Source organism: Danio aesculapii, chromosome 1 (genome assembly GCF_903798145.1).
Source record: "Danio aesculapii chromosome 1, fDanAes4.1, whole genome shotgun sequence".
Classification (NCBI taxonomy): Eukaryota; Metazoa; Chordata; class Actinopteri; order Cypriniformes; family Danionidae; genus Danio; species Danio aesculapii.
Genome location: NC_079435.1, coordinates 39,379,370 through 39,386,869, shown reverse-complemented (window position 1 = coordinate 39,386,869; position 7,500 = coordinate 39,379,370).

Here is a 7,500-nt window from a genome sequence, read left to right as displayed (position 1 = left end):
GAAGTGTCTTGAAGAACATCTAGTAAAATACTGTTTACTATCATCTTGTCATAGATAAAATAAATCAGTAATTAGGGATGAGTTATCAAAACTACTATGATTAGAAATGTGTTAAAAAATCTTCTCTTCGTTCGAGAGTAATTGGTAGGAAAAAATAACGGGGGCTAATAATTCAGGGGGGGGGGGGGTTCAAATAATTCTGACTTCAACTGTAAATATGTATATATTTTTTTAAACCGCAAATTCACATTTGCTAAAACGCGAAGCACGCAAGGCATGCAAAAAGAAAACGACTTTTAACTTAAGCAATTGTTAATATTGTTAGGGCAGCGCGGTGGTAGTGCTGTCGGCTCACAGCAAGAAGGTCGCTGATTCGAGCCTCGGCTGGGTCAGCTGGCCTTTCTGTGAGGAGATTGCATGTTCTCCCTGAATTCGCGTGGATTTCCTCCAGGTGCTCTGGTTGCCCCCACAGTCCAAATATATGCGGTACAGGTGAATTGGGTAAGCTAAATTATCAGTGACTGTGAATGAGTGTTTATGAATTTTTCCCAGAGATGGGTTGCAGCTGAAAGGGCCTCCGTTGCGTAAAACATATGCAAATGAAATGAATGAATGAATGAATGGATGAATAAATGAATGAATGAATAGCGTGCCCATCTTCAAGCATTTTCTGCTGAGTTCTCAAAGTAAAATGAGATTAGATACGCTATTTCAGTGCTGAAAATATAAAGTTTGGAAGGCCTGTCTAGCTTATTGTAGTCAAAAGACTTGATTAAAGCAATTAAAGTGAAATTGCACTTGGACTATGGATGACTTTGTCATTAACAGCAAAAACTCTTTTGTTTTTGGTCATACAGTTGACAATAAAACATTAGCCTTGTAAATATTTTTTCGTTTATTTAGGCAAACAATTAGTGTTTTGCCCTTTTGATTTTGCAATTTTTAACCTTAAATGTTATTTGTTCTTCTTCATTTTGTAGATAACTGACCAACAATAATGTATTGAAATTAAGATAGAATTGATTACACCAAACAATTTTTTTTGTAAAAAGACAACATTTTTTTTTAAAAAGTATGAAATTATTAACAATAATTAATAAGCACCTATGACAAAATTGAAAAACAAGTGAAACAAGTAATTGGATATTTAAACAAAAAGATAATAAAATGCAACAGTTTACCTTGCAAGAAAGCAAATGGGTGTTTTGATGCAACAGTCCCAGTCTTTTTTTAAATATGGTTTTGTTAACACTGTAACCTCCAGAAATCTACTAAAATTAAGGACATATTCTGGGAATATATCTAGTTAATCAACTTAAAGTTTATTTATTTTTTTTTTTCGAGATGTTTTTATTTTATCATTACTTGGCACTATTATTTATCTGAAACCAGCATAGCGGTGGCACAGTAGGTAGTGCTGTCGCCTCACATCAAGAGGGTTGCTGATTCGAGCCACGGCTAGGTCAGTTGGCATTTCTGTGTGGAGTTTGCATGTTCTCTCCGCATTCGCGTGAGTTTCCTCCGGGTGCTGTGGTTTCCCCCCAGTCCAAAGACATGCGGTACAGGTGAATTGGGTAGGCTAAATTGTCCCTGTGTATGAGTGTGAATAAGTGCAGCTAGAAGGACATCCACTGCGTAAAATATGTGCTGGATAAGTTGGCGGTTCATTCCACTGTGGTAACCCCTTATTAATATATGGACTAAGCGGAAAAGAAAATGAATGAATGAATGAATGAATGAAACTACTTTGTGGGGGTTAGCTTGTCCAACCTGATAAAGAGAAATTGTCAGTGTTTTTTTTTTGACGAATGTTTAACAATCAAAACCATACAAAAATCTTGCAATTATGACATTCACATATAGAAAAACATAGGAAAAGAATAATAAAAAACAAGAAGAGTAGGTTACATTAATATTTGCAATAGAAAAGTTTTTTTATATCTATATATAGTTTTGGTTGCTTTTCTACTTAAACGTCTTTTAAGTGTTTCAAAATAAATCTTTAATTCGGCCTTGAAATTGGTTCATTGGACGTATAATCTGTCCATTAATATTAGTGTATGTAATTACCTAATTAAATTAAAAGGTCTTACATAAAATTGTGACTATCTTTCTTGCATATTTACAGAATATTTTATATATTTCATATAATATATTTTCATTATTTAACAGATGTAATACCTCTATTAATTGCATTCTTTCTATTTCATAAACTTTGCAATAAATTGATTCGTGACAAATTGTATTTGTGAATTTTGTATGTTTGTGCAAGTGTTATGAGTGTTCAAACCCAATGAGTTTATTGATGTAAGAAAGTTACAGGGGCACTAGACCTGGTGACTGAGTTTGGTCGCACTTATTCTTTTCATTATGCTATTTATTCAATTATTTATTGTTACTTTGCATTACTGTCTAAGTTACCGACTTAATATACTTTTTATAGCAATGATAATATGCACAGTTTCACTACTGTTTTTTTAAATGAAGGTATGCAAGGATATAAACACAGACGGATCATGGCTTCGGCAACAAAAAAGTGGTATAAAGATTTTATTCTTTTATTTAGTCCTTATTAAATTCCGTTTTATTTCAAATACTATAAATGTTAAGTTTTTTTGGAAAAGACATCTAACTATGTCCACACATGCAAACCACGCAAAGAACCATCAACCTATCCAGCATATGTTTTAAGCTGCGGAGCCCTTCATCTGCAAACCCATCACATTACGGAAACACAGTCTTGCATTCACACATATACACTATGGCCAATTTTGTTATTCAGTTCACTTATATATGTATTTGAAACTGGAGCACCTGGAGGAAACCGATGACAACACAAGGAGAAATGCAAACTCCACACAGAAATGCCGACTGGCCCAGCTGGGGCTCGAACTCTTGTGCTGATTCAAATTTTATGCATTTGCAATTTTTACCTGTACACCAACAGTAAAAATAAGATCAAGTCTTGACAGCATATGTTATTAGTTTATTGTGACTTAAAAACTAAGTTAATCATTCATTCATTCATTCATACATTTTCTTCAATCCCTTTATTAACCTGGAGTCGCCACAGCGGAATGAACCGCCAACTTATCCAGTGTATGTTTTAGGCAGCGGATGCCCTTCCAGTCGCAACCCATCCCTGGGAAACAACCATACACTTTCATTCACATACATACGAAACAATTTCAGCTTACCAATCTGTTGATTTTAATGCTTAATGTAATTTTTGCACATTTGCCTTAAGTGCTTTAAGCATTATTAATGTTTAAAAAAATTGAATATTTTGTAATTGTGTCAGGTGTAATGTCAGTAGTACTAAGAACAATTGGCTTTCCTAACAATATGCAGGTCAGACACTTAAATTAGTTTTTTACATGTATGTTCATGTGATTTGTCATTTTAAATGTTTTTTTTTTTAATAAGATAATTTAAATGATTGAAAAGTAATGTTTTTACAACTTAAAAAAAATGTTTTAAGCATCTCCAATGTAATAAATAAAGAGTGTTTATTGTTAATATTTTGTAATTGGGTCTTTTTATGTCAATAGTACTAATATAATATTATATATATATATATATATATAATATAATATAATAATATCAATAAAATATTTAGGATAAAATTAAAAGGTTTACAGTAGTTAACTGTTTACTTTTTACAGTAATTAACCGTTTTCAGACACACGGTAACATGCTGTAAACTGATTTACGGTTGTAAACTGTAAAGCTCAAATACAGCAACAGCTTTTTACATCAGGCCTTTACACACAAATAAGCAGTTAAAAAGTTTACAACATTTAATGTTCCTTTGAAATGACCTTTGGTGCAATAAATAATCATAAATAATTAAAAATGTTAAATATTATTTAAATGTATTTTATAACTATGAAATTTAATTACTAAATAATAAAGCCTTAACTTGCCAAGAAATGCTCCACTTTACCACGGTAAAATAATGCCCCCACTTATGCAATATTAGAACCTGGTCTATAAACCAGGTTGTGTTTCAGTCAGGTTTCAGAGCTCATCACAGTACAGAAACTGCATTAGTGAAAATAACCAACGATTTACTCTTAGCTGCTGACCAAGGGTGCCTCGCTATTAGTTCTACTCGATCTTAGTGCGGCATTTGACACCATTGACCATGGTATCCTTATAATCGCTTAAAAGTCACAGGTGTCCAAGGACATGCCCTACAATGGTTTAAGTCATACTTATCTGACCGTTACCAGTTTGTAAATATAAATGGACAGCCTCACAAATCAGCCCAGTAAATACGGGGTGCCTCAAGGATCAGTTTTAGGCCCTTTACTGTTTACAATATACATGCTACCCCTGGGAGACATATTAGAAGACATGGGATCAGCTTTCACTGCTATGCAGATGATACTCAATTATTATTTCAACTAAACCTGACGAGACGTCTAATCTGTCCAAGCTAACTGAGTGTAATTAAAGATGTTAAAGACTGGATGACCAACAATTATCTTCTCTTAAACTCAGACAAAACAGAATTATTACTTATTGGGCCTAAATCCTGTACACAGCAGATCTCACAAACTCGATCTACAATTAGAGGGATACAAAGTTAGCGTTAGTCTACTATAAAAGATCTGGTGTCATATTAGACAGCAATTTAACTTTTAAAAATCATATTTCCCATGTCACAAAAACTGCTTCTTTCATCTGAGAAATATAGCTAAGTTACGAAGTATGCTATCCATCTCAGATGCAGAAAAGCTAGTCCATGCTTTTATGACTTCTAGGCTGGACTACTGTAATGCTCTGTTGCTGGCTGCCCAGCATCCTCTATTAACAAACTTCAATTAGTACAAAATGCAGCTGCCAGAGTTCTAACCAGGTCTAGAAAATTTGATCACATCACCCCAATTTTATCCTCCTTACACTGGCTGCCTGTTAAGTTTCGTATTGAATTTAAAATATTGCTTCTTACATATAAAGCTCTAAATAATCTAGCTCCTGCTTATCTAACCAATCTTCTGTCTCGCTACAATCCAACTCGCTCTTTAAGATCTCAAAACTCAGGACTTCTGGTAGTACCTAGAATAGCAAAGTCGAGTAAAGGAGGTCGAGCCTTCTCATTTATAGCTCCTAAACTCTGGAATAGCCTTCCTGATAACGTCCGAGGCTCAGACACACTCTCCCAATTCAAAACTAGATTAAAGACCTATCTGTTCAGTAAAGCATACACTTAGTGCACCACTTACGGGGCTTCCACACAGGTTATGCATCTTGCTGATATACACTGTGAACATCAGCTACGCTAATTATTTTCTTATTCTCCATTTCCACCTGGGGATACTCTTCCGAGGCCCTCAGACTATGCAGAGTCACTGATTCGATCAAGACCAACGACGAGATGATCCCAAGGTTTCCATATCCTGGACCTGGCCGAATCCTGAACAACTACTGCGATGGTCATGGAAGAGTGGAGAACATGAGACTGTTTCCTATGACGCTCCAGAGACAGACGAGTCTTCGCTGATGCCAGCTTCCAGCCTCCGCCACTGAGACTGCAGCTCTGCACAAGACGTTTGGCCAGCGAGGAAATTAAAATGGTCGTGCCCAACTGAGCCTGGTTTCTCTCAAGGTTTTTTTTCTTCACTTCCGCCTTTAGTGAAGTTTTTTTTCCCTCTCCGCTGTCGCCACTGGCTTTGCATGGTTCAGATCTGTAGAGCCGCGCATCGTTGGATTTGCTTCTTCAGTGTTTGGACTCTCAATAGTGATTATTAAACCACACTGAACTGAGCTAACTGAACTGAACTTAAACACTACAAAACTTAACTACACTGTTCCTATTTACTGTGACCTTTATGTGAAGCTGCTTTGACACAATCTACATTGTATAAGCGCTATACAAATAAGGTGAATTGAATTGATTGATTGAATAACCATGGAAAATATGTACACACAATAACATCAAAGTTGCATATTTGTAAAATAAAAAATAAACAAGATGTGCTTTCTCTCATGCAGCCTCCGTAAAAAAAGCACGTCAGCAAAGAACTGGCTACTTGACGAAAAGAAATGCATGCAGTGTCGGAAATGTTGGTCGGGCTTCTCGCTTTTTTAGATAAAAAAAAGATCTCAGAATAACCTACTGGCCTAGGCTATTTAATCTAAAACAATAAAGCATCAAAAAAAAACTTATATTAGCACATACAAATTAAAATATTTTAGAATATCATACATGTGGGGGCTGGTGATGGCATTATCTTTAATTAATATTTAATATTTTAATATTAGAAGCAGCATTAACAAAACTTTCCTAGGTACAATCCAGCACAAAGGAAACAAGACTATTTTGGTAAATAGGGAGCAACTGGGGTCAAGAGACCTCTAAACGATCTAATATTTTTTTAGGCCTACAAATAATATGTTTTGGCAGCACAAACGAGCAAAACTGTGAGGAAAAGAAAATAACAAATTCGTAAACGAATATAAATATCTGATGTTCATTTCCACCGAACAAACCAGCACAAATATTTTGGTTATATCTAAACAACTAAAACCGATAAAGTGTTTATTTAACTGCACGATCCAGCACAAATCGAGTAAACAGAAACGAATGTCATCAGTTTGGTGTGATTTAGAGAAAATAATGGGATGGAGTAACGTTGCGGCTCCCGAAGTGTTTTGATTAGGCAATATCTAAATAATGAAAATAGATCGAGTAAATTGGTATGAATCTGGGTTTGCTGAAAGATTGAAATGTTGTCTACAAGACCCTAGTGAGCTATTCAGCGCCCTCTTAAGGACTGCTGAGATATAGCGCCACCAATTGGGCCAAGAGTGCAATGGTACATACAGTAGCTGTTTTTTGTATTGCTTTATTGCGATTTATGACAAGTTCAGAGGTCAATAAACTGAAAATGGTGCAGTAATTTCGTATAAATCTGGGTTTGGTAATAGATGGGAACATTGTCTACAAGACCCCAGTGAGATAATCAGCGCACCCTCAAAAACTGTTGGATATTGTGCCACCATATGTGCCAAGAGTGCAATGGTACATAGTTGTATTATGATTTATTGAGTTTAGAGGTCAATAACCAAAACATGGTACAGTAATGTGGAATGAATCTAGGTTTGCTGATAGATTGGAACACTGTCTGCAAACCCCAGTGAGAAATTCATTGCACCCTTAGAGACTGCTGAGATATAGTGCCCACCAAATTGTGCAAAGAGTGCAATGGTACAGCTCTTTTTGCCTTGCTGTATTGCAATTTATGGCAAGTTTAGAGGTCAATAACCAGAAAATGGTACAGTAATGTAATATGAATCTGTGTGTGCTAATAGATGGGAACATGGTCTACCAAGACCCAAATGAGATGTTCAACACACCCTCAGAGACTGCTGAGATATAGCGCCACCAATTGTGACAAGAGTGCAATAGTATAACTGTTTTTGCCCTGCTGTGTTGCGATATATGGCAAGTTTAGAGGTCAATAATCAGAAAATGGTACAGTAATGTAGTAT